General features: G+C 39.4%; 1 protein-coding gene and 1 long non-coding RNA gene across 2 annotated transcripts in view; both read right to left on the bottom strand.

Moving 5' to 3' along the window:
- Positions 1-10,861, bottom strand: part of EXOC2 (exocyst complex component 2) — a 127,130-nt gene extending 116,269 nt beyond the window's left edge. The window contains exon 1 of the mRNA XM_068198379.1: positions 10,738-10,861. The gene's annotated coding sequence lies outside the window, so the exon portion shown is untranslated. The remainder of the gene's footprint in view (positions 1-10,737) is intronic.
- Positions 10,862-12,984: 2,123 nt separating this feature from the next.
- LOC137478477 (uncharacterized) lies at positions 12,985-24,434 on the bottom strand. Its single transcript, XR_011001601.1, has 4 exons — positions 24,370-24,434; positions 21,730-21,810; positions 16,110-16,144; positions 12,985-13,230 (listed from the first exon to the last, which is right to left on the bottom strand). It is a non-coding gene; the product is annotated as an uncharacterized lncRNA (long non-coding RNA).
- Positions 24,435-24,770: the final 336 nt, after the last annotated feature.

Genomic DNA, 24,770 nt, shown 5'->3' with positions numbered 1-24,770 from the left:
ATGTGGAATATTAATCAGTAACACTGATGTAAAAAAGCCATCTTCAGGAATATCAGGCAATACGGAAAGGAAAAAAACCTTGAGAAAAACAACTAAAATAGAAGCTACTGTGGTATTATTTGTGTGGTATTGTTTGGTTGACCCCCTCCCAAATGTTATAGTTCCCTTGCATGGCAGCTATTATTCCTTTCAAAATAACCAGGCACAGAGGTAATTGGCTTGTTTCAATACCAAAACTCAAAAGTAATATTACAACATCCTTTTCTGGATTTCAGGAATCGGCACTAGATCCACCTTCATGATGAGCTAAATAAATGTAATAAAAATGCTGAGCCTCCTGAGATCTAGTATTTCTTCTAAAGTATTTCCATACTTACTGCAGAATTGCTTTAAAATACCTCACTGGAATGAGAATACCACAGTAAATCTCAACACATTTCAAAGCACTACAGCACTGAGATGCTCTACAATTATTATTTTTAAACAGCAATTACTTTCATTTATTTCAAAGAGTGGAACTATTTGTAATATGTCATTATTATAAATGTCAAGTAAACTCTTGGGAGCCTTCAATTCATTTATAATATTTCCTGTCTTTCTTAGGACAGATGTCCATAGCTAACATGACTGAGGTGCTTACTGGGAAGCCTAGCCACTATACTGCTATGGCAAGTTCCTAAATTTCTTAAAAAATATTTAAGGCAAATCTGACAAAAAATTACTTTTTCATTTCACAAAACATGACAACCACCTAATTCTGAGCTTTTGTTGCAATTCTGTATGTTTCCCTAAAGATAAAATATATTCTTTACAAAATACGTATTACACACAAAATAGTCATTTTATTAAAACAGCCCTCTTCCTGAAAGACTGATTTTCATGCAGACAAGGAGAGTGCAGAAAGACAGTTTTCCATACAAGATCTTTCCTCTCAGGAGCCAGGCTCACTGAAGAGGTTCCAACAAGACTGTTTTTTACAATGGACAATCTTCTACATTAGCAGAGCGCTCTCTCTCTCCCTCTTTATTTCTCTCCACCTTTTTTTTTTTTTACCTAATTTCCTCACAGTATCTCCTCAACAATTGAATGTGGATATCTGATTGACTGCTCCCACAATCTTGCCCATACTATTCCATTATTCTGTCATAATTCTTATTATAAAAGCACAAGGAGATAGAAAACCTCTGCAAAGACCACCTACTACAAAGTCCTCTTGAAAAATGCCTTTCATAAACAACGTCTTTGTCTTTGCACCAGTTTCTCAAATAAACTGTCCTCTCACAAAGGTTTGGCTAAAAAAAAAAATTCAGACAATTCTGAGCATTAAAAACTTGTTAAAGAAAGGACCCCTTCCATCTTTATCCTAAGAAAACCCACTTTAAAATAAATAAAGAAGCAATGAAATATGCCCCAGCATAAGGGAAAGCACAAGTCTATTTGGTTTTATTTTGTTTTTTTTTTTTTTTTAAGTTTTGTAAGCCTTCAGTTTTACATTGTTTTGAAATGAGAGCTCTTACATAGGTTTCCTCATTCAACTTTCAATGGCAAACAGAGAAGAAACCCAAAGTAAAATGCCAAGAGCTACCATACCTGTTCTGTAAAGCAAACTACTTTCTACATTTTACTACACTCTGGAAGTACCATCAAAACAAGAAATACATGAACAACCAATGTTCAGGATTGAAGGATATTAAATTGGCTGGTAATTTCAAGTCTCACAGGTAAACTACAAACATCTTGAAGGCATGGAACTTTGGAAGATGAGTAACAATATGCTTCCACCTTACAAATTTCACCAGCAGGAAAAATTAGCAGTTGAAGTGTTTTAAAACAGAGTTTCTGACTTCTAAAACAAAATAGCAAGATGGTTCCAGTGACTCAAAATTCAGTTTAATTAAAGTTTTCAGTGATACTTTGTCACAGACACTGAACTTAAAAGATTCTCTTGGAGGAAGGCAGACTCAAGGTCAATGCAAGTGCCATGGTCATCTAGCAAAGGGAATCAAACCTGTCAAGAATGGAGTGAAGAAAAACCCAATTTGTCATCATTGAGAAAGCCTGAGCTACAAGAAAGCATTTAAACTTCACGTATCAGATATTTATTTGTTCTTAATCATAAATATGTGACAGAATACAATTTAAAAAATGTTAAGGCAGGAACAGCAAAGCATCATCCATGTTCAAATCACAGTATGCCTTAGTTCTTTACTTAAAAAAAAAAAACACACAAGAAAACCAACCTGAAAACAATAAGTGAGTTACACTAACATCACAGCATTAAATAATTCCTAAATGAAAAGATTTATGACACGCCTTTTTAAACAAGCAATAAATACTCAGATTCCAGAATGTAGGTGATGGCCTTTTAACCTTAAACTACACAAGCTTGTGCTTCTAGTACATAAATCTAATAAGTTGTTTTCACTAGAAAACCCGGAGATTCTCCTGAGTACAACACAGTATGAAAAAGTCAGTGAAGGGACATGGCAAATGACCCCAAGAAGAATGACAAAGCAAAATGTTTCCTGGATGTTTGTACTCAAAACCATTACAAAGTGATGAAAAACACTACTACAACATTTTCTGTGCTTTATCTTCCCAACAATATAAATTCAGACAGACAATCTACATAAACCAAGAATTAAAAGCATCCAAAAAGCAGCACTGTGAAAATAACTGACATTTATTAACCCCTCTGGAGATCTTCAGTGCCCTAGAATTGCCACAGCCTTCAACACTGCATTAATAATACAAAGTCCATTCCTGCAAGCCTGCCAGAAAAGACTGGGAAGTGAATAAGCTAAACAATGCTGAAATTCCAAGTGATATTAAGAATCTATGCATGTTTATTTAAATAATAAAAGAAGACTTGTCAATTTAAACAAGAAGCGCTCACGAATCTTACATTTAGGGGGAAAGAAACTCTTCATAACACCACTAAGCTACTTATAATGAAAAGATGAACAAACATAAAAAAGTGGGTAATTTCACTGTCACACAGAAAAAACAAAGCCTCATTTGTCTTGCCCTGTCATATCCGGCATGTTGATTCAAGCCAATATTAACACTGACAAACATGTTAACCTACAACATTACATGCCAAAAACCAGCTCCAATTCGGGAAGATGTGCAAGTTTTGTGACAGAGGGCAAACAACAAAAAAGAAGACTTGCAGTATTAAATGACATAATATGATATCCTATGCTTTTTCAAAAGGCTCCTGAATATTCCAATCAGCCACAATGGGTACACTAGACAGTTTTAGGGTGGACAAGGAACGAGTGCGGCAGTTTTGCTTTCACCACAACCATCTTCGCAGATTCCCTTCAGTATCTCAGACGTCCCGCTTTCCTTAACCCAGCAAGGTACATCTTCATGGCCATGTATCCTGACGGAGCGAAAGCTAAATAATCACAGCACTCAGCGATGCCATTAACATTTCTCAGTCACAAGGGATTAAAAGGCTTGGACCCGGGGCAGATGCTGGGAGAGCCCTCGGCAGAGGAGTTCACCGCCCGCCGCAGCCTGGGCTGCAGCTGCGAGGGATTGACACCGCTGACGGTGGAACCCGGCTCGGAGAAACTCCGGGCACAGTTCCGGCATCCGAAATAAATTAAAGTAAACAGTGTTGCTCTCTCTCATCCACCCTGTTAGCAGCCTCTCGGTTGAGCTGGAGACCACACACCCAGACCACACAGCACCAGCTGAACTCACTCGCACGCAACATCTAGAAGCTGTCACTCTGCTGAGGTATGAGGAGGAAAGAGGGGGGCCGGAGTGCGAGTGTGTGTGTGTGTGTGTGTTTAGAAAAGCTGCTTGCTCTCTCCTCCTATCATTACAGCTGGTTATGTTTTGTGTGGTTGGGAAGGAGGGAAAGAAGGAAGGGATAAGAAAAAAGATCTATAAAGCTCACTAGGAAAACATACTGGCCTTGGCCTTTTGTAGTGACGATTTGCACTCCTCCTGTACTAGTTTAGTAGTTGATGAAGGGCTAACAAAGCATCCATTTAACATCAATTAACCTTCTATCTATCACATGTCAAAACCAAAAAATCTAGACTAGCATAAATCCATTTCCTTGTACATTTTAAATTACAGCGTCCTGTCAGTTACAATGTGAAAAATAACTACATATTTTTACATCAGGAGTTCTGAAATGTTAATTATTTGGAGAGGGGAGAGATATTCCCACAAAGATTAATCACGCAGATGACATTATGACATCAAAAAGCTGAATTTTCTCCAAAAACATTCCATTGTAAAATGAAGTTTTGTTCATTAGCATTGTATACCATAAACAACCTGAAGGAAGTTAATGAGCCAACATATAACACTGAGTTTGTAACTCATCAGCAGCAAGAAGTAAAAATAGCAAAACACTAAAAATAGATTAAAACCAACAATAGCCTATAATGCAGATGAACAGAGACTTTTAAAATGGGGGGAGTTCTTTGTTTCTTTTAGCTCAGAAATCATTTCATCTGCCACTTATGTCACCTGTTCAAACAGAGAAAGCGGAATAAAATGTTTGAGGACTCATAAAATCTATTTCACTGAGTCTACTTTAAAAAAAGATTTCCTTCCCTCCGCTCTGCTACCATGAACACACATACCTCTCCCATCAAGCTCACCAGCACACAAATTTAATTTAATACATACACATCTGGACAGCCCAGAACCACAGGCACATTTTCACCTCAGTTCAAAATCTTTTTACCTAAGTGACAATGACAATCTCCAAGTGCCACTACTAAAAAAAAACATCAAAACTGCAATAATCCAAATATCAGTAACAGCCTTATAAACTTGGATGAATATATTTGTGTTTGTGAAAACCTTGAGAAAAAAATCCCAAAAAAAAAATTTCACCTTACCAAATACGTTTTAACAAATGTTAGCTTCAAAGTTCTGTAACTTTACACTCAAAATAATTTATTCCCCCAATTCATTAATTAGGTCAATATACTGGTTTATACCAGTTCTTGAATGAATGCTTTTGCTGATGTATTCAATGTAACAGCACCTATTCATTACCAAGACTCAAGTCAAACCAATTTAAGTGTTCTGATTGTCTGTTTTGGTCATACTGGCTTGCCTAGAAAAGGGCAACAGCATAGAAGAAAATATAATTAAAGAAAGTTTGAACACAGATGTTTCTGCCCAAAATTTCCGCTACTTTCCGTACAAATTATATTGCAGCTCCCCAGAAATTAATTAATCTACTTGTTAAAAGCTTCCGTATTTACTATGTGACACATCACTATAATCTAGCAACATTGTAAAGGCAAGTCCTAAACATCTATATATAAACATGTATATAAAAAAGTCAACTCAGCTTTATACAAAACTGTATCACAGATGGCCATAAATCTCCCATTTATTTCTAAATTCTCACAAAGCAGATCTTCCTGCATCTGCTTTTACCTCCAACATTCTGCAATGTTTGCTTCAGCCAGAAGTCATTATCCTACTCTCTTCCAGTTAAGCCATTCATCCCCCTTTTGTTCTAAAGTTATAATTAATTTTTTGTACATAACTTCATTAATAGGAAAATGGTAAAAAATCTTAATACCTCATTATCCCTCGATCTTATGTTATTCCCAGGCAGAAATTCGAAAACAATACTTCAAGCATCAAAATCTTTCAAATATGTTAATGCAAATGCATTCAGAAAGATCCAGAAGTTCAGAAAAATAAACTAAATGAATCCCAAAGGGATGAATTTTTTTTCTAGAGAAAAGAAACAAGACACCACAGATTTTTTTTTCTAAGCCCTGTAACTATATACAATATTCTTTATAAAAACACTATATAACCACTGTAGTTACACAGTTCACATGGTGAGGTTTTAACTTGGAGGCTTGTAGGTAAGACTGCAACACTTACTGTGTGACTATTTTGGCAGTTCCTTTTGTTTCAAAAATATTTTAAAAATGAGACATACATTTGCGTTACTGAGATTCTAGTATTTTTCATGTTCTCTCCCCAACACCTCTTTCTGCCCTTTGCTCAGGGATGTACTCAAGCCATAGACTACAGCATTTTTCTCAATTCACATGGTTCAACACACAAAGTACTTCCCTGACAGACTGTGTGCACAGGTATTTTTCTAACAAAAGCCTCTTTTTGCCTTACGAGTTTTGATTTCCACTCGTCCGCCTAAAATCCCATCTCCTGTATGGAGCGATCACGCTTATAGAGTAGTGAGGTTGTCTTGTGAGAAACACAATCTCGCTTGCCTTCTCTGCTAAGGAAACGTGCAAAGAACTCATCTGCTATATACATAGCTTCTTCATTTTTTGCCAAAAATCCAATGTGAAGTTTTCCAGCAAGAACCAAGGTGTATCTGTTAAAACCACTGTGAGATTCGATATGTCACAAGACTCGCAGAATTCTCAAACAGAAAACTGAAAGTAATTGTTGTTTTAATTGAGACATTTTATGAAGATCTCAAAAAAAATCAGTTTAGTTTGTCCTCAACACAAAAGTGGCTATTGAAAAAGGAACTTTTACTTAACATAGCCTAAATCTTTAACTAATGCAGGTTTTTTGATGAACTTCCAAATATGGGGTACATTGCTTTTGGGTTATCAACAGTGTCAAAGGAAAAAAAACCCCAAGTCTAAATATACCTAAAAATCCTTGATTTATACTGTAATCTGATCCACAGACACTTTTACACTGCCAGAGACCCCTCTGGTTTCTGCACAATATAGCCTAAGCTCTGTCTTTGAGAATAAAACTGAAAATCTGGGAATCTGCAGTTCCATTAAGGTCAAGGGAAAACCAGACCCATTAAGGACTTGGCGTCTCAAAAACTTTGTTTTCCTTAAAAACAAAGCAAACAAAATTAGAAAGGAAACATGGACTTTCACACTCATCACCAGGCATAATCGCAGTATTTTCTAATGAAAATGCTGACCATACTTTCTGCAGATTAGTAACGTCTGTAGTCAAGAAAAGGCTCCACAGATCAAGTTCTTTCTGGAGAAAAATCACTAAATACTTCCAAAATAATATAAAAAGTACAATTACAAAGAATTTACCTAGAGGAGTGAGGTGTATGACCTGGTGTTGTTTAAAATACTATATACGTATCTTACCTTTCCCTATGCATGCCTGTAACACAGGAATCACATGGGAATCACACAATTAATAATTATTTGCAAGCATTTCTGTCATTACTTAGTTTCTAGGGAAGTTGCTTCAGGGGGGTTTGGAGGGTTTTTTTTGCTCCAGGATATCACAAAAATTATTTTTTTCTCCCTGCTGCCCCTCCTTTCTCCTTATAACTTTCAACACTAGGAGAATAATCCACATGCTTTTGAACTGAAAAGCTGATTGAAATTCCCTAAAATAATTTTCAGGGTAAAGTACAAAAATTTTTATCAGCCAATTTTCTGAACTCATGCTTTGCAAGCTGTAAACTCAGACCTTTGCTTTCATGTTCAGCACAAAAGATGAAACATAAATCTGACATGACTGCGCTATGCATGTGCTGTCTCATCATCCCTCATCCTCCAAGCACCTTTACAAACAAGATTCCCTCCATTACCAAACACCATATTTCTCCCCTGGGAAAAGTAATTTGAAAGACAATGTTGCACAGCCCAGATTTACAGAATGTAGGTGGTCCAAGACAGAAGGTCAAAGTTAAGCTGAAGAGCTAACATCTGACTTCTGCTAAAAGATACTAATTCAGCTGTTTTCGGATTTTGAACCCTCAGCTGGCTTCAAGTATAGCAGTAGGTTCCACTCTGTCTGAAAAACTCACATAGAAAATAAATTCACTGTAACATCTACAGTCCTCTGAGTACTATTTTCCAGTCCCTCACTGTAAAACTAAGTACTTCTGACTTCTCCTGCAGAAGGTTTCATTTGCCTGTTTGTATAAATAAATAAATAGTGACCTACAGGCATTCAAAATACACGCAGGTAATGTCTGCATGTGCTTCACAAACTTTTGTCCTGGTGTACAAAACTCTAACTATAAATTATTGCATGGATATTTCCCATAGTTGTCAGAATCTATGTTTTAAGAACACCTTTTATATTCAGCCTTTTGTCACTATCCTATCAAGATAAATACTTTTTTTCTTTCATTCTTGTTTTTTTTAAGTGAAGTTGGAAAGCCAAAAAGTGCAGAATAAACAGAATTAAAATAACTCAAAACTGATGTTTAATTTCAAGTACAGTGATTAGGACTTACTGAATTTACAGCTAAACATATCACTGCATTGAAAGAAATTGATTAAGTATGGTTCAACATAACATATCTGAAAGTTCTGATTAATAAATGAGGTCAGTGGCCTCTGCCTTTCTAGTCAACCTACTTATTTTGCTTTAGTCCAGCTTCTCTGGGAAAAGCAGCATAATGAAGAATGGACTGTATCAGTGAATAGAGTTTCTTTCTAATAGAACCTCATGAAAACAATTGGTGAATTACAGATTTTAATATCTTTACTGTCCGGTTTTGCCTCAAATACTCTCAACAGCTAGCATAAAACCCTTGCTCACTCTCACAAGAAATCCTGCAACTTTAGATTTCTTTTATTGTTCATGACTTAGAACTTTACTTTTTTAAATTCATTTGGAATTTCATTAACCTAGACTGCTGCTTAGCTCTAAAATAGGAAGAAGCAATTAGAGCATTAAAAACAACCCCAAACCATCAAGTCTGTAAAAACATTTTCATTTATTGAATGAAGCCCAGAAAAATACAAGACAACTTTATACTTTTTTTTTAAAAAGCCAGCGTAGGTTTGATGGATAACAATCTTTTAGTTAAATTGCTTCACCTCTGACACATCCTAAAATATGTTTTCCATAAAGAAAACCACCGTTACCATTACAACTTAAAATAATTTTCACTGAGATAAGTCCAACCAGTATAATGAAGATAACCACATCTATTTTAAATGATGTTGCAGACAACAGAAATTTCATCTAAATAAAAACACTGTTGTCCAAAGAGTGGGCATAAACCACAAGAACTGTAAACTAAGCTATCCGTAGGAAAGAAATGAACAACAAGACATGCCTCCTGCCGCTTGTTGCTGGGTCAGTGCAAGCTGGGATAAGATACAATAAAAATAGGGAAGTAAGAATTATGGAGCATTCCTTCTTCAGGTGAGCAAAATGTAAAGGAAGAAACTGGACCTGTTTTTCTAAACCACGAGTTTGTTTATTTACAGTCCTTTAACTGTTCTGACAACTTTATCATAAGCAAAACCAAATCATCAAAAGCAAAAACAAAAAAAAATATTGATAACAATGAAATGCAGAGAGATCACTAAAGGAGAAATAAGACTGTTTACTTGTTATAAGAATGATCAAAAAACCTGGAAAACTGAAGTGAGATTATGATTTTAACTACATTTTAAACAATGAATATTTGGAGTTTAGGTTTAATCTGATGTTCTCTCAGAGCTAGGATGGCTTAATATTTTCCTGGCTTTTGACTCAGAGATTTTGAGTCTATGGCTAGAAGCTGGTAACGCACTATAAGCGAGGAAATTGCAGAAGGAAGACTATTTAAAAAAACAGTGAAACTGGACAGAATGGGAAACTCTCTTCTGGAAACACAATCATCCCAAATTTCAAACATCTGCACCTTGCTAAGAGATCATTTTCAGGTTCCTAATTAGGATATTAAAGAGGCAAGGAGGAAAGATCTTTGGTCACCTAGCTCATGGACACTTCTGGACTGCAAGGCGGTCCAAATGAGGCAGAAAAGTAGCACTGGGCAGGAAGTTAAAAAAAAAAAAAAATCCAAGTCTCAGAGAAGTGTAATATCTCCAGACAGAGAAGAATGAAATCAACCATCTCTCAACCAGCATGTTATTTCAATTCCTCCCACACTCCTTACCCTGTCTTTTTCCTATTGCATTTGCCTAGGTACTCAGTCATTTTGGGGAGCTATATCTGAAACGTGATGGCACAACTAAATGCGAAGACAAAAAAAGAAAAAAAACTAAAACAAAAAAAAAATCAGTCCTGAAAATAACCAGCTTTTCAACAAGTCCTACAAGTAACCAGCTTTGACTCACCTCTCTACCCTGCTTATCTCCTCTATCCCCTACCCAGCACACCCACCCTACACTGAGCCGAACGACCCCATCATTCCACATGGGTCGGACGGGACGGTATCGGAAGTCTTTTCCAACCGAATGGACTCTGGGACTGCGCCCAGCCCGTGCAGCCCGGCGGGCGCCGGCGCTCCCCCAGGCCGCTGTCAGACCTGCGAGACACCGGCAAAGGCCACGGAGCTGCTGCGGCCGGCCCTGGCTCGCAGGGACGGCGCCTCCAGCGCTGGGAAGGGCTCCCCGGCCCGGGCCCGACCTCGCACGGGAGCGTCACCCAGCAGGACACCGTGTGCCCCCGGGAGAAGCCGCAGGTGGCAGGAACCCCCCGCCCTGCCGGCAGCGCCCCGTCTCCTAGCAGGGGGCTGGGGAGGAGGAAGAGCTGCTGCAGCCGGGAAGTCACCGGGGGGGAGACGGCCGCAGCCCAGCGACGCCCCCTGAGCCTCGAGAGCCATCGCCGACAGCTCCGTCCCCACGGGGCCGGGGCGGGGACGCGACGCCCGACCCCGCCCGGGGAGCGGAAGGCGGGGGGAGGCCGAAGGGAGGGGGACGGCCTCCGCCCCGGGGAGGCGGGAGGGAGGGAGAAGGGAAGGGGCCGGAGCTGCCCCGCAGCGCCCGACAGGGGCCGGGGCGGGGGCCGGGGCCGGTCACTCACCGCCCGCCGCCGCTCGCATCCGGCACCTGCGGCCGCCCCGCTCCCGGCAGCGCCCCGCGCCCGCCGCCGGCAGGCGCCGCCAGCCGCCGCCCGAGCACATCGAGGGAGCGCCGAGCCACGGAGGCGGGCGGGGGCGGCCGCCGTGCCCCGAGCCGCGCCCCAGTGGAAGCCACGCCCCTCCGGACAGGCCACGCCCATCGCGGTGACCCCGCCCCTTCCCCTCCCTCACCCCCAACGTTGGGCGGGGTGTCCTGAAGGCCTCCGGGGAAAATAGGAGTTGGTTCTCCCGTGGATGAGGAGCAAGGGAAAAAAAATGCAAACTTAATTATAAGTCTTGACTATGGCAAGGACAACAACGACAGGACCCAAGGGAACGGCCTGAAGTTGTGCCAGGGGAGGTTTAGGTTGGAGATCAAGAAAATGTTCTTCACCCAGAGGGTGACTGGGCACTGGAACAGGCTCCCCAGGGCAGTGGTCACAGCATCAAGCCTGAGAGAGCTCAAGAAGCGTTTGGACAGTGCTCTCAGGCACATGGTGTGACTCTGAAGACGGTGCTGTGCAGGGCCAGGAGCTGTACTCTGTCATCCTTGTGGGTGCCGTCCAGCTCGGCAGATTCTGTGAACAACAGTAATCAGTGATAACAAAGCCACACCCGAGCACTGTGCCTACTGGCAGAAACTCACCCAGCAGCAGTGTTGGGACTCCCAGCCTGAGGTGTGAGGGAGGCTGCCCAGGGAGGTCATGGAGTCTCCCTCTCTGGAGACTTTCCAAATTCACCTGGACACGTTCCTGTGTCACCTGCACCAGGTGACCCTGCCTTGGCTGGGGGGTTGGACTGGGTGGTCTCCAGAGGTCCCTTCCAGCCCCAACCATTCTGTGATTCTGTGAGGAGAGGTGCAGAAGGATGGGCGGGGGGCACAAGCCCAGGCACAAATACTCAAGCAGTGCTGTCAGCCCCAGGTGACATAAATCCATCCTCCTTTCGTGATAAACCAGTAAAAATGTTTCTTTTCAAACCGACTGGCTGCCTGGGGGGATTCTGAACATAAGTTCTTTTCCTTATGGAAAGACTCAGGAGATCCCCTTTTTCACTTTTTGTTGCTATTCTTCAGTATTTGATTGCAAAAGCCACATTCAGACAAAAGCTTACTGGGAAGGAGAGGAAAACCAATGAAAGAAAGAAAAAAACCAAACAGAAAGGAAGAATCCATTCCTCAGTTGTGCCAATCCAGCCCAAAGCAGGACACTAATGGGATAGCAAATGACCTTGCATAAAACCTTAAAGCACCATAAAAAGCATTATGGCCAAACCTCACAAATTTTCTAACTTTTTTTTCTAGGTTAAAGCTGCTCAGGTTAAATTAGTAGACTGGAATATGAGATACCGTGAATAAGCAATACTCTTCTGACTCTTCCCTCTTCACTGTAAAACATTACACAGTATCTTTCCGGGGAAAAACAAAAACAGATGATACCTGTCTTTTCTATAATTATTTCCAAAGTTGTAACTAGTAACTGCAGTTTTTTGCTGAGATCCAATGCAGAAAATGAGGACTTTGGTTCTCCAAGAAAGGTAAAATTAGCATCAGATTAAAAAAAGGTGCAACCATTTGCCACCCACTTCAAAATTATGTTTTTCCTCCGTGACAGCTTGTTTGAATTTTCTTATTGAACGCCTGTCATCAGATGTGCCAAAGAAAACCAGTCTTTGAGGGGTTTGGTGGATTCAGAAGGTCCCACCCAGCACACTGCATACCTGGGTCCCAGCCCAGTGCCTTCTGACAGGGGATACCTGTGCCCAAAAAGCCCACTGACTTTTGTGGGAGTCCATAAAAGGAACTGTATACCCAGAAGGTTTTGTAATAAACAACCATGTGTTTAGATTTAGTTCAAGTGATAAATTTCAGTGCCAAACTGCAGTTCGGTTACAGATTTGGTTGAATATTCACCTCTGTTGTAAGTGAAAAGACCCTAAATAGGTGAATCATTAAGAAGAGGGAACCTGAACTTGAAAAGTGTCAACCTCCCCAGTGTTAACCCCCCAAGTGAGGACAAGCTGACAGATCTTTTGCTTGTGAAAATATCACCTAGCCTTTAGAGATTTTAAGCTGCTGTTTCTAAAAGGCTTCTCAGCAGTATTTTTATGCAGATCGTGGTCCTTGGGAATTTGTCATAACAGCACAACCAGGCTAAACTCTGCAAGAGCAGAAGCCTTATAAAGGGCATGTGTACTTTCTTCACTGGCATCCACGCAGGCAAATCCTCCTATTTCCACAAGCAGCATCCAGGAATCTTATGATCTATAGGGCCCTGGATAATACTGTCAACGCAGAACTTCCTGTGTGGTGCACTTTGTTGAATCTGCTGTGGGTGGTTTCCCCAGCTGATGTTTAGTGACCATCACCTACCCCTTCAATGACACCAGAACAAAGCTGACAGTGACTGCCTGCAGATGTGACCCTCTGGAGAAAAGAAACACCACCCCGCATATCTCTTTGAAACAAAAGGAAAAAAACTAGTGTGGTTAAAAATATATTTATATATATCTGTCATATATATATAACTTATGATGTATATACCATAATATATAGTATATATTTGCTGTCATATATAATGTTGCTAATATAAATATATTACTCTATGGAACTCCAGATGCTGTTAAAGAGATTAATCTATGCAGTTAAAACTGAGGAAAGAAGTGACAATTTGTAATGTAATGACCTGGTAAATAGTAAGTGTTATACCTCATAGAGGTCACAAGAGTAATTGCTCATTCATGCCTTTTTCTAATCCATTTATGCAGATTTGACAGTGATCTGTAAACATTACATCTCTCTACAAAGTTGGGTAAACAGATCTGAAAGCCAGAGAGATTATTATGATCATCTTGTCTAACCTGAATATTGAAAGCTGTAGAATTTCCTCCAGCCATTCCCACACCAAGGTCTTTCTGTAGCTGGTTTTTTTAAAGAGGCATCTTCATTTTATTTCAAAGAATAAAGTTTTTTATTTATTTATTTTGGAGAAATGGCCAATCCATCATTGCACTTTTGAAGATTTCTCAGTGGTTATGCTAACATGTACCACACTACCTTAATGTGTAAAAAAAACGTGATAGAAATATAAATGTTGTTTAAAAAGGTAAATTCATCTAGCTGCAGCATCTGTCCATTGAAAGCCTGCTTCTTGTTAACGGAAATATCTTCCTTTTGAAGATGTTTGTGAAATGCAGCAGATTTACTCCTTCACCTTCTCTTAACAAACGGTATGGATTAACTTTGATTCTGCACTGTATAAGTGCCTTTCCAGAACTGCTTGCTGAATGCCTTCAAGCTTACAGCTATCGCCTAAATTTTTTTTGACATGCGAACATCCAAACCAGACCTTCTCCTACTCTTTTTTAAATTTGGGAGGTGAATATTATAACCAGGGAAATCTGAGGAACAGGAAAATGCTAAGAAGCATAAGGTTGAAAATGACCTTAAGAAATCCCCCTTTCCAGTTATTTTCCATGCCCCAAGACACGATCAACTACTCTTTTGTTGTAACATAACTGTTTTTTCAATCTTGTTCTTAAAGGCTCCCAGTATGGTGCTTTTGCCATCTCCTCAGGCAATTTTTCCCAGTGTTTCTCTACCCTTATCACTAGAGGTCTTTTTTTCTAATGTATGTTCTAAATATGTCCCCTACTGCAATTTCAGCCCATTAGTGAAAGGTCTGTCTTTGCTGGCCTGGAGAACAGACTCCTTGCTTCCTCCCTGTAGCTGTCTTTTCCATATTTAAAGGCCCTGTATCTTCTTTGCCTCATTATTCCAAACAGTCCCATTAATATCCTGATATTTAATGTCTGGACTGGTAATCAAGCTTGAACTCCCCTGCACTCCTCTGCAGACACCCAATGTCATTCTGGAAGCACAATTCCCCAAGCCAAGCATGATTCAGGTGAAAAACTTGGAAAAAAAAAACTACCCCAAACCACTAAAATTTAACCTGTACCATGGGGTAGCAGAGCAAAATAATTGCTTTGTCTATTTTGCAGGCTGTTTTCCTGTTTCTAGCCCATTTGTATGGCATTTTCCTTTTTACAACAGCGCAACAGTGGTGACTCGTGCTTAGCCTGTGATTCACTCTACATTTTTTCCAGGCAACTGTAATCCTGTTTACTTTTCCCCATCCTGTATCTGGGGAACTGATGATGCTATGTCTATTGCACCTATTGAATACCATCTTTTGTGTTTTTCTTAAAAAAAACCCCTCATAACCACTTTGTCAAATTACCTCTGAGTTCTAATTCTGTTCTCTAACATTCTTTTATTTGCTCTCTTTTTCATGTCCTCTTCAAATATATCAAGCTTAGTCTCTACTCCATTCTTTGGATGCTTTATAAGGAGTATCAGATACAGAATAGACCCTTGAGAAACCTCTTTCAATACATCTCTCCTTTTGATAATGACCCCATTTTGCTAACTCTTGCTCAGAAATAGTCTTGCATTTTTTTGCACCATGGAGTTTTCAATTTGGACCATATTGTCTTTGCTTATTCACAAGAAACATTGTCTACAGCTTTACGAAAATGAAGATATATGACTTTTTAATACTTCTCTCCTTTGTGTAACACCAATTACCTTATTTTAAAAGGAGCTCTTATTGGTTTAATAGGATTTGTTATTGACAAATCCATGGTCATCATTATTTGTCCATCTTGTAATGAATACAGATGGTTTGCTTCACAATTGCCAAAAACGGAACCTATCTGATTTATAACTCACCATCTTCTCCTATTTTCCTGTGTGTACATAACCTAAAGCCTGTTTGAAATTAAGAGGGCTGCTTCCATGACCATATCGTGTCTTCTGAACTGGAGATCAATAGCCTGCCAAAGCCATGGCAGTAGAACCAGGAGCAGAGCCAAGAAGCCCAGCACATCCTCGACTGCTCTAACAAATCTGTAATCACTGCACAACCTTTCTTCACCTCATTGGTCCCACTTCCCTTTATTGCCTTGAACCATCAATGTAACATCCCTGTGGAGGTTGGTTTCTAGAAGTTTCCAGATATTTTAGAAAAAAATCATACAGATATTTCAATTTCCAAGCAGATTTCCTGGATTATATTTTGCTCCCAAGACCAGCTGCTTTCTGCTTTCTCCTAAACTTAAAATCACCTGGATCTGAGCTGTCAAACCAGCATCCAGAAACTGATTTACTTAAATCTTATGGCTCTATTTCTTTATTTAATACATAGGTACAGAAATAAATTCTTTGACCTTGCCAGCATTTGGCTATTATCTGGGAGCTTAAGCCAGAAACTTTCATTATGAAGTGAAATATATTTATCTTCACTGAAAGGCGAGAGAGAAAGAAACAACTTACTGATCAGTGTTTTCTCCCAGATGATTTCTGGTATGCTTCAAGAGAAACAACATATAAATTAATGCACACAATATTTTGAGTTTTCTTCCAGAACACGCGCAGTCACTTTTTCCACATCAAACAAAAAATATAGTCTTTGCACTTTCAACCGTTTCCAACAGTACACAAAATTCTCTTTCTTTTACTTTCTTGGCTAACATCACCCTAATTCTTCCCTTTCAAGACTTATCCAAGGAATCTGTGCACTACTGACCCAGAGGCATTGTTTCTCTAAACAGCACCAAAGAAACAAATGACTAAATTACTTTGTGCAGCTAAAAATACTGAACGCTGTATACCACAGCTCTGTCAAAGGTGTCACTACTAGGTTGCATCAGTTTAAATACTTCTTGGGACCAGCCTTTCTGTACTGTGGGTATTGTAAAAAAATAGATGGGGAGAAGCTGAGATGTAAACCAACTTAAAATTTTCCCCCTTTTCTTTCTCAAAGGGAAAAAAATATTCCACTTCAAAGGCTGTTTGGTGGTTTTGTCTTTCAAATTCAAGGTGAGATTCTCTTTTACACAAGAATGAACTCTGGCACAACTGCTTTAATTTCCATACTTTGGGAATAAGCAGGGAAAAGCTATTCATCAGATATTTTTTCAGACTTCTGAAATCATGTTGAGTGAGCTCAGAGATCAGATCCACTGTTGTGAACTGAATTGTACCCATGGGACCGTTCATTGTTGCCTGAGCACCCCAGGTCCACTACATTGGAAGGGAGCATATCTCTGCTCCAGTAGCAGCCAACACTTCCTAATGTGACTAGGGAAAATCAACTTGAGTAACAAAGAACTATTAATTAATTATCAGTTTGACTCATTTTGATGGAACCAACTTGTTTACCTAATTTTCCCCATTCAGTGTCTCTGCAAAACTGTATTTATTTTAAAGGAAATGATACAGGAATTCTTGTATTTAATATTACAAATAAAGGTTCCATTTATTACTAAATACCTTCTTGTTGTTTTTTTTTTCTTTCTCCATAATTCTCCTTATCTGTGTCTCTCTTCTTTCCTCTTTTGTTTCTCCTAACCAACTGATCTCTAAGTCTCTTAGGGTGAAAAATAAAAGGAAAATTTCAAAATAGGGCTCAGAAAAAGGGGATAAGAATGGTAAAAAAGTAGATAGATAAACTACACAACTGAGCCAAGTATAATTGATTTTTCAAAACTTAACTTTTTAGATAATTTACATTAAGATTAGTATCACAACTATGCTATTAGCAAAAGGTTGCATTTTATATCAATCAGATATAATTATTAAGTTCCTTTCAGAGAGAAAAAATATTTTAGTATCTCAGACAAGCAATTAACATTAAAATGTGAATATTGGTCTGTGCCTTAAGTGTCTGATCAAAGGTACTAAATCATCTGAAACCTGTTAAACACATGACAATATTTAATTTTAATGAACTACAGTTCTAGTCTTTAGTGTTTCTTAGTGACATTTATTCTTAGACACAGAAGTTTAAGGGGTGTTTGGCCTTGACTTCAGATCTTCAGCAATTTCCACAGAAATTTCTGAGAAGAATGTTAGCCAATGTTTTAAAACACAGAGGCCTAAATTTAGACTGTTAAATCTGTATTTAGCCCTGCAATGTGCTGAGCTCTTGGGCTGTGATCCAAGAAAGCACTTATGAGTTCCCATTAACTTGAAAACACTTTCAGGTCTATTATTCACTTTACCAAAAGTACTGAACTCAAATACTTAAATTATGCATGCACATTAAGTGGCCTGTTGGGCTTAGCCTTAATTCAGGTTAGCTCATACCTGAGACCCTGACTCGCTTTATTCTTTGAGACACACAGTCTAAAATATGGTCAATATCTGAATACATTTATAATTAATATTCTGTCCTGTTTCTACATTACTATGATATAATGATAATAACAAGAGCAATGATAATAACAGTAATAGTATTTTGCATGCCCAAATCCTATTTGTGAGAAATAATCAACTGCTTTTGAAAGCTGGATAAAAGTTGCACTGCAGTGGCTAAGAGTTAGTTTTCCATGCCTGGGAGGGACAGGATGAATAGGAATAGGAAACACTATAGCAAAGGCATTCGGAAAAACTGTAACACTGAAGACAATGAAATACTGGTATAGATTGTTTAGGGGATCCATCGAACCTTGTTCATTGGAAGCCCTTAAGAAGTGGCTAAAGCACCTCCAGGAACAATTCTATTCCTGGAGCTACAGTCAGTCTTTCCTTAAGAGACAGGATGTACTAGGCACACTCATAATGGTGCCTTTTAGCTCTGGGCATCTTTTAAGTTTTGACATCAGGCTTGTGTTTGCTCTTGCTATGTACTGGCTAGATTTCTATGCTGATATCATTACATTTGCCCACTTAGGACCTGTGTCATGATTCAGTTGTGAGCAAGCAGCAGGAGTAAACAGGTTTTTTTTTTATTATTATATAAGTATTTCTAGCCACAGAAAAAAGGTTGGCATGTGAAAACTGGCTAGAATAGTCTCCATTCCATTTGTCTATATCCCAAAGCCATCAGCTGCAATGAAAGACAGCATCAGTTGTGATCTGACAGAAATCCTGGTGTTTTTTCTAAAGGCATTTGCAGAAAAAAAGTACAAAATCAGAATTAGAGAAGTTAGTAGCGGTCATTTGTGAATGTGACAATCACTAGTTATTGTGCAGTGCTGTAAGAGATACAGCCTCTGTGTGCAGCAAACCCACTTCTAAATTGGCCCCATATGCCCACTACAAGATCCCTCCTGTTCTGTGCTGTGTCTCATTTGTGCCAAAAGCCAAGCTGATGGTGTGACTGTATCCTCAACAAGGTAGAGAAACCCTCATGGAGGAGAGACAAGACTGGAGGAGCATCCATTTCAACCCATCTTTCCCAATTGATTATTCTCATTTACAAGGCAAAATTAACCAGCTATAAATAAAAAAGCCAAGTCCTCAATTACTCACTTGTGTTGCCCTTCATAGAATCATGGAATGATTAGGGTTGGAAGGGACCTTAAAAGTCACCTAGGTTCAACTCTCCTGCCAAGGCCAGGGACATCTTCCAGTAGACCAGGTTGCGCAGAGCTCCATCCAATCTGGCCTTGAACACTTCCAGGGATGGGGCATCCACAGCTTCCCTGGGCAACCTGTTCCAGTGCCTCACCACTCCTACTGTAAAGAATTTTTTCCTAATATCTAATCTAAAGCTTTTAATTTGAACCCATTCCCTGTTGTCCTGTCACTACATGCTCTTGTAAAGAGTGTTGCCACATCTTTCCTGTAAGTTCTCTTCAGGTACTGGAAGGCTGCAATTAGATCTGAAGCTTTCTTTTTTCCAGACGGAACAATCCCAGTTCTCTCAGCCATTCACCTCGGGGAATTTGTAATATCCAGCTGAAACAAAACTCACTGTTAATTGTAACGAGGCACAATATGTGTATGCAAGATACACTGTGATCGATTGCTACACAACCCTTAACTTGGGGCACTTTTTAACTGACAAAATTTTTCTCACTGGGAAGTGTATCATAAGGGAGTTTGGAAATAGGATTCAGAACTGGCTGGAAAGGCCCAGTTAAAATCTGAAGTTCCCCAGTGGGGATATCGTGACTTTTCAAAGAAGGAAATGATAATATGGAGGAATGCTTGGGCTGACATTTTGATTTGAGAAGGCTTTTGTTAAAAAACCAAGGGGTCCCCAAACCCCCAACAATAAAAAAAAGAACAAACAACAAAACCCCAAAATAAAACCCCACAACAAATGAACCAAACAAAAAACCCCACCCTGCTTATTTTGTTACTTCACTAAATTGGAAGACATGTTTGGTGCTTGACTAAAAGGTCTCCAAATGTCAGAGTTATAGATAAAACCCTAAAAGAGGATCTTGAAAACTCAGAAATAGAAGAGAGGTTTAGTTTTTTTCAAATTTCTTTTCCTTTCATCATCCAGTTTTATCTGAATTCTAGAACATTTATAAATTTAAATAGTTGGGTAATTCTAAAGATGTGTGCCTGTAGGTAAAACCAGATTCCATCTTCATTCACCCTTCCTCCAAATAATTTCTCAGATACAGATCAGCACCTTAATTGTATATTTATTGTTAAACGTTTCCTTATGCCTGAATTCTGGGAACAAAACATAATTCCCAGAAGACTTCAATAGTTGCACTTAATGTATCAGGAAAAAAAAATAACAAACAGGATCATGCCAACCTTTAATTTTTGCACACACAGTAAAAATCACCATAAACCAAAACAATTAGGCATGAAGAGAAAATAATTCTGTAGACTTGAAATATTGTCAAGGGATCAGTGAATTTTTTTGATCAAAACTTGAAATTTGCAACAGGTACTCATGCCCAAGCATGTTCATCTCCAAGAAAGGAGGTAACAGTGACATGCTAACCCTGTCTGCTGTGGAATGACATTCCTGCAGAAATCTGGGGAGGCAAAGCACAACGCTAGTGCCAATGGCACATCCAGACATAGTAGGAATTTTCCTAGAGTGCAGGGGGGCTCTGTCTCTTTCCCTCCACACACATTATGTAGCTATTGAACTCTGCAAGACTTGCAAAGAACACATTTTATATTATCTTTTCATTTCCATGGCATCTGTACATTTAAAGTTTCATGCCTCATTGTGTCTGCATGTGATCATCTTGTACATGTATTTAAATTGCTTCTTTTCCCTCTGATCTTGATAGACAAAAGCAACATTGAATTCTTTTTCCATTATATATTTTTACAAAAGAACTACTGTAAAAATTAATCAAAGATATGCTGCTTTTTATTGTTATTTTTTTAATTTTGGGGGTTACTTTTCCTCATATTGCAGTGGTTTTGAAATTGAAACGTTGCACTGCTGAGAAAGTGCCATGAAAATATAACCCACTACATTCCAGGAAAATAAATAAGCAAGGCCACCCAAATTTTCAATTAGTGCTAGTGCAGTATGCAGGAAATGGCTGGAGAACCGTCAAAGGCAGCCTTAGGCTGGGTCGTGGATACGGAACAGTGACAGGAAGGTTTGAAGCAGGAATACAGGCTCAGTGTGAAGATGGCTCTTCTCCAAGGAAAACTGCATACTAATAGGTTAATACTGATTTCCTGAAACATACAGCCCGGGTATTACATGCTGGAATTTACATTCTGACAAAGGCAATTGCTGAACCTCAAGACTTTGCTTTTTTGGTGATGAAATAACACTAGAAAGTTCAAACTGCATTATATATTTCATGTTTTAAGCTTATTAAACATTCAAAGTACAAACTGTGCACATATTTTTAAGCCACCTGAAATAGCAACAGCCTCACTAGTTTGGGAAACTAGTATGAGAAACATTACATTTCAACAGGTCAAGCTTGTTTGGAGTAATCCCAGCAAAAGATACCGACCAAGGTGGTGTGATGCCACTTTTAGAATTAACCTGCCTGGAATCCAGAATTACTGCCCAATCAAGCAGATACACACAGTATCAGGAATCAAACACTTTTGCTTTAGTACTGCTTTGTAGACAAAGTGGTACTTGGAAGGTATCTAAAGACTGAGTTGGACAATGAACTTCAGAAAATAAAGAACTGAGAATCACAAATGAAGACACTACCTCTCTTTCTGCAAGTCAGAGGAAGGGCTCCCATTGATGACAGAAGATGCTGTGCCAGGCCTTCATCCTGAGAGCAAGTGCCTAAAACAAGAACAAAATTAATACAGCAGAGAAACTTAACGACAAAGACCAGTCCAACTAAAGAACCCAGCCAACCTTTCTACAAGTGTCCTGCTATTTCACTCTCTCCAACTGATGTTGCAAATGTCAGCTGAGGGTGGCACTGCAGCATCACAGGAGACCCTCATCCCCTCAGCCAGAGCCATGTTCTATGTCTGCTGTCTTTATAGAGGGTGGCTGGCACAGGAGCACAAAAAAAAAAAAAAAAAGCCAGTGGAAGTGAGGAAGAGATAGCAGGTTTTTCACTGGGATCTGCGGGGCCTAGATTTTCTGTTTATCCATCTTAATATCAGCAGGTATGTTTTCACCATTATTCTAGTGCAGGCATGATTCCATGTCACAGCAAGCAGCCAGCAGTGTCCAGCTGTGCTGCCCTAACCCCGGGCACCCACTTAAATCACAGGCTGTGCCTCTAGTGGTTGATCATATTTATTTGTGAGGTACACACCGTTTTCATTGTCTTTCAGTGCTCAGAGAACTGGAAGCCATCCTGCAAGTCTTTTTAACAGTTTTAATTGCACTAAAGTCACTGGGAAATCTGCCCAGACAGAGCTTGGAAAAACCGGGCCACGAAAAGAGACCCATTATAATTATTTGCAGTAGGAGGCAGAAACCATCCCTTTCCAGTCCCTGCCTCTCCCTAGGAAATGTTCTGTGGGATTGAATTTGCTGAAAACTGCTTGGGGTCCATTGAGTGATGCACTTTCCACTTCTTCTCAGGGAAGCTGTTTTAAATAGGCTGTATAAAAGTTTTAATCACCACATAGTATTTTAAGTTCTGAGTACCATCCCTACCCTGGAACCTTTTCATTTTAAAGTCAGTAATTGTGTCTGTTGCCTATGAAAGAGAAATTAACAGAGCAAGGGAGGAAGCGGAGGGAATTTGGGGAGTTTGTGTTTGTGTTCACACATAACGATACAATGTTTGGTCATATGTGATAATTTTTTAATCAAATGGAATTTGCCCTGTGGTGCTTTACATGACATTGCTGCCAATCACCCCAAAGCAAATAAATCTTTCAGGTGCTGAAGGGAGCGTTTACTCGCCTGTCTTCTGAGAGCTGCATGCTGTGAATGTGCATGTGCCAAATGGCACATCTAACACTGCTGAAGTGATCCCTGGGCAGCTATGTGGAACGGGCATCAACTCAGGGCAGACTTTATGCATTTTGGGGAGTCTAGACAACTTTTACAGAAACTTGGATATCTGTGTAAGGCTGGATATAGTCTCAATAATTGTCCTGGACAAGATGCTCTGCTGAACAGAGGACACAGATTTTATGAAAAGGTACTTCCCTATAGGAGAAAGCGCCTCATTTTTTTTTCCACATGAACACTCGATCCACGATAAATGTTTATAAAGTTCCCCTTCACCAAGTTTCTTAACTGCTGAAGAATAAATATTTAAAGAATCACAAATGCTATAATCAAAACCACGTAAGATGCTACAAGAGTGTTCCCTTTTGTACGAAAAAACAAAGGAGCTCAATCTTGCAGAAAACTCCATTGCCTGGTTTGAAAACTGATACACTGTACGATACAGCATGTATTATCTTTGTGCAGTGTTTTTATAACAATACCTTAAATGCCATTGGCTTAATTCTTACCATATTACTATAACAAATCTATGGAAGCTCTGCAGAAGACCAATGGAGAGGAGGCTTGGGGGTCGCATCTGCAGGGTCTTTAGCCTCTATTTGGTGAAGTCCTGGGGCTGAGACCCATGTTTGAGATTAAGGACATGCCTAAGTGCCTTGCTGGATGGGAACTTGCAGGACTGAGCCCTTTGCTGGCACTCAGAACAGAGACTTTCAACACTGAACAAATTCCTTACGTAGAACAAGTTATTATTAAAAAAAATTAAAATAAAAAAAAAAAAACAACACAAAAACCCCAAAACCACATTTCCTAATTGTAATAGGTAACTAACACCTGTAACACCCTGAGAAGAAGGGAAGCACCTGATGGAATCTACCAGCTGGTTTCAGAATATAATTATATACATAAAGTTGAACAGCAACTTTAGTTAAGTCATTTGGGTAAAAATCCTGGTTCCATGGAACAAAATGGGATAAATTTCCATTTTTGACATGGGGCCAGTGCTTTGCGCATCCCTTTTACGTGACACAGGCTGATTTGGAGCCTTCTTCTGACTCCAAATTTGACCCTAATATTAAGTTAAATGGCAATTTCCTATGACCAGTGACCAAATTATCCAGTAAGGTCTGCTTAATACAATCAAAATAAAAAAGGTGGAAGTAATGTTATTTTAATGCAACTGATTTGTTTCCTGAATTTTAATCAAATGGGACAGAAGGATGATATTAGTCCTCCAAAAATTTACACTAATTTGGAGGTATTGTAATCACACACCTTTGCCCAGGTAGAACTTTCTTAATTCTATGTCTTCATCCCTTCTTTCCTGTCCTACAAGTATTGGGAAAAAAAAAAAAAAAGAGAGAAGAAGAGCTCTTCTATTCAGGAAGGCAGGAAAATCTAAAGGAAGTATAACCATAATACCTCTGGACTCCTGGATATCAAAGGTACTTTCCTGCTTTCCTGTCAAGACCACCATACAATTGCTCTGGAGGGGAAAAAAAAAACAAAACAAAACAAAAAAAAAAAAAAAAAAAAAAACAAAAAAAAACCAAAAAAAAACAAAAAAAAAAAAAAAAGAGAAAAAAAAGTTAAGATAATAAAAGGTGAGGGGACTGTCCTGGAGACATTCCTGTGCTCCAGCAGTTACCTGGCTGCCCTCATGCTCCTGCAGCACTAATGCAGCAGATGTACAACCAGCACCTGAGCATCTCAGCTGCAGATTTTGGGCCACAGCCCCCTGCATACACCTGTACTGAAATCCTAGCCCACTGCCAGGCTGCTTGCAAACCAGCACTGACTTTGGCAGAAGCAGAGCATGATCA

Source organism: Anomalospiza imberbis, chromosome 1 (assembly GCF_031753505.1).
Source record: "Anomalospiza imberbis isolate Cuckoo-Finch-1a 21T00152 chromosome 1, ASM3175350v1, whole genome shotgun sequence".
In the NCBI taxonomy this organism is placed as follows: Eukaryota; Metazoa; Chordata; class Aves; order Passeriformes; family Viduidae; genus Anomalospiza; species Anomalospiza imberbis.
The sequence above is the reverse complement of the archived record's forward strand: the minus strand, read 5'-3'. Positions and strand labels throughout refer to the sequence as shown.